The sequence below is a fragment of the Adiantum capillus-veneris genome, chromosome 6 (assembly GCF_014529385.1).
Source record: "Adiantum capillus-veneris isolate H3 chromosome 6, ASM1452938v2, whole genome shotgun sequence".
Lineage (NCBI taxonomy): Eukaryota > Viridiplantae > Streptophyta > Polypodiopsida > Polypodiales > Pteridaceae > Adiantum > Adiantum capillus-veneris.
The window spans coordinates 85,812,793-85,816,388 of record NC_140936.1 but is presented as its reverse complement, the minus strand read 5'-3'; positions in this window follow the sequence as shown (position 1 = coordinate 85,816,388).

The window sequence follows — 3,596 nt, the reverse complement described above, 5'->3', positions numbered from 1 at the left end:
GAGCAGCACCCTATACACTTATGCTATGTGTAAGGTATACAAGTCAGTGGGCACCCAGACTCTGGGCGGTCGGGCAAGGCACGGGTGCCTATACCCCAACAAATGGTACAACTTGTCTTTGTGCGCCTAGTTAGAGCAAGTAAGCTCCTCCTCTATCTCGATCTGAAAGGGATCCATTTGTGGAGAGAGGTAAGAAAACTTGGGTTGTTGGTTAGGGTAAAGGTAGGAAGGCACTAGCTAACACTAGGGAGTACGAAGGGGGGACGGACTGGCCTTCTATATATAGACTCCTCAAGAACTTGACCAGGTCATTATAGCCACCCTTATGATTTCATTAGTAACGATGAAATGAATGCAACACAAAGATTGAGGCAAGCTCAACCATCCCTATGACACGTGTCCTAGTTGGGTGAGTACCGTAGCTATATAAAGCACCTTGATTGCACACTCCAGAACTTGCTCACATCGACACAATGTAGGTATGGAGGACAAGAAGAGAGGAAAGATGAAGCTTTCCCAAAGATGATGGCAAAACTGAAGGAGGTTGAGAAAACGCTAACTGAGGCAAAATGTCTTCGAAAGGAGATGAAGAAGGAAAACAACGGAACTAGAAGACAAAGGCTGGGGAAACCAGCACTGCAAAGATCGAGGACAAGAAACCACCAACGGTAAAGGAGGAAGAAGAACAATTGTAATGGACAAACAAAATAGTGCATCAATCACCTCTTAGTATTGTGTAATGGAATCCTTGAAGATAATGCAAATGTCTTCATATCTTGTTCCTTCGTCTCTGCCTCTTTGTTTCTTGTTTTGGTTACTGATTATGAAGGAAGAGCTTTTATCAAAATGTGTTGCACCACAGTCCGAGTGGGAGGTTTATGTCACACAACTGTTGATATGCCCGCGCTCTGCAGCGACAGAAAAATATCGTGCCACAACGCGATAGGGAGCTCTCTTCATGATATGGGTGGTCCCTATTGCGTTGTGACGTGACATCCAAACGTCACACAACAACGCGATAGGGAGGTGCATCCACGATATGGGTGGTCCCTATCACATTGTGACACGACATCCAAATGTCGTGCCACAACGCGATAGGGAGGCACATCCACGATATGGGTGGTCTCTATCACATTGTTACACGACAGCCAGATGTAGCGCCACAACATAATAGGAAGGCATATCCACAACATGGTTGGTCCCTATCGCGTTGTGGTGCAACACTCTTTATCGCATTAGGAAGACATATCCAAAACATGGTTGGTCCCTATCGCGTTGTGACGTGACACTCTTTATCGCGTTGTGGCACACCATCAAGAGTTTCGCACCACAACGCGATAAGGAGGTCTGGCTGCAGTATACTCTCCCTTCTCACGTTGTGGCGTGACATTTTTTCTTGTCACAATACAACGCGAGGAGGGGTTTGGTTGATCAAGGCCCATCCCATATCGCGTTGTGCTGCGACAACCACATAGTCAACATGCAGTATGCCACGTGTACTTCATGCGGTGATGCACTCTTCCCAATGATGATGAGCGACTCAATTAATTGTGGTCGTCGCCACATACATATCCCACGTTTAGTAATGATGATGATATCTTTGGCGTTTATATAACGTTTCTATTTTCGTATACCCCACTGCTGTTTGACCTCTGTCCTCACCTCTTAAGAGTCATCTTTTGTGACCTAACCTTCTCATTGCTCAATCTTCTTCTTATTCTTCCCCACAACGCTTTCTAGGACAAATAGTTGTTTCCATGGCTCGCACAAAGCAGGCGGCAAGGAAGGTTTACCCGTAAGACAACCAACCTTTATCCTCAAAAGTTGCAGACAAAACCCTGCCTAATCTGCGGGCAACAATGCATAGTCAAAGGTACGAGCAGAACCAAAGTGTTCTGCTTGAGCTGTGCAAACTCCAAAGGCATATCTCTTTGGATATTCCTAAGTTACCCTCCCAAAGAGTGGTTCACCAGATTTGTGAGAGCGCGAGTTTGGATTTTTGGTGGGCCAGAAGTGTGATGGATTGCCTCCACGAGGCATCCAAGGACTTTCCGATCGAGCTGTTCCAAGACAGCTACGTCCTCACAGCTCATGTTCACAGAGTGACAGTGATGCCCCAGGATATCAATTCTCTTAGGCTGTTACACTTCAGGTATGACAAGACACTTGTGCCAGTCTATCTATCTGATAAGAGAATGGACAACATTTTGACAATCCCCCCAGTCACCAAAGTGAAGGTGTACGATGTGAGCACCACAACACACGTATGCCACACGTTTGAATGTGGAGCAGACCCAAGAGCTACTTGTGGAAGAGCCTCTAGTCGAGTCAAATGAACGGGAGATGTTAGCAGCAATTGACCAAGCTAACACTGAGACCCTCAGTTTTCTCGGCCTAACTTTCGACGTAGCACTTTTAATCTGGAGCAAAGTTTGTATTTTCGTTTAAGCCCTCACGAGATAGCTGTTTTTTGAAATAGTGAGAGGGAGCTTATGGACCAAATTATAAATTTCGGTCTCTGGTATGTTATATTATTTTTGCAAAGGTATTTATTTGATTCTGGCTTATTGGAGATCCTCATCAATTAATTTTCTTATTTCACAGCATGCTGGTTTTCAACCTTTCATGGAATCAACAATCCGAGGTAGCCGTTTTGGACTCACAGTTGTCAATCGTGCCTACCTCGGAGTCCACTTCCCTAATAGAAGTTTTTGATTGGTTTCAACGAGTCAACATGGACATGGCAAAAGTTTTACTTTTAACTTACAACAAAAAATGAGTGTTTTTTATCTCGCTATTCTTGTATACTATGAATAACAAACTAATTCATTGTTTTGTGCAATCGGTTCACATTGGAGACTTGTTGGACTAAACATTGAGCGCAAGCATTGCTACCTTGCAAATTCTGTGCATGGTTGTCATGGGAATATCCGAAGGTACGTAGTTACTTGTTTCTTGATTCTGCGATGTGGATGCAATGTGTGGTCACCATATGCTATGTCTTGCAGGTCTATTTAAAAACTTATTGCTGCATGGGAAGCATTGACCCAAGACAATGTTTGGAAAGATATCCTGATTTTGGGATGCAAGGTCCCAAAACAAGACGACGGGTATTCTTGTGGATGGAGAGTTCTTACAAATACGGAGCTTCCTTTGGAACACATTTATGTTGAGGAGCGTAGAAGTGTAAGTGCAATGTTTCGCTCTCGTAATCCTTGCACACAATATGATTTCTTTGAATTACATATAAAATCTAGGGAATTCATTTGCAGACAAGAAACTTGGCAGATTATTTGAACGTCCATGTGGAGGCATTCAGGACGACGATGATCTAGAATATGATCAATCTTGTGGAGACACGTCCTTTAGGAGGTGTCGATGCATTTGTCGTGCCACTACCATGACCACAACCTCGGCCTCCACCTCAGAGGTACGAAGCAGTGCCTCAACCAATGACAGACCAAGTGACTGGACCTGCCTCCCCTCGTGTTTGTGGCCACTCAACCTCTAGTCTTTTTGTGATACCCGATTTTACCGAGGAAGACGAGGACACTGCATAATCTTTTCCTCAACCCCAAACCCCTCACCCAACCCTC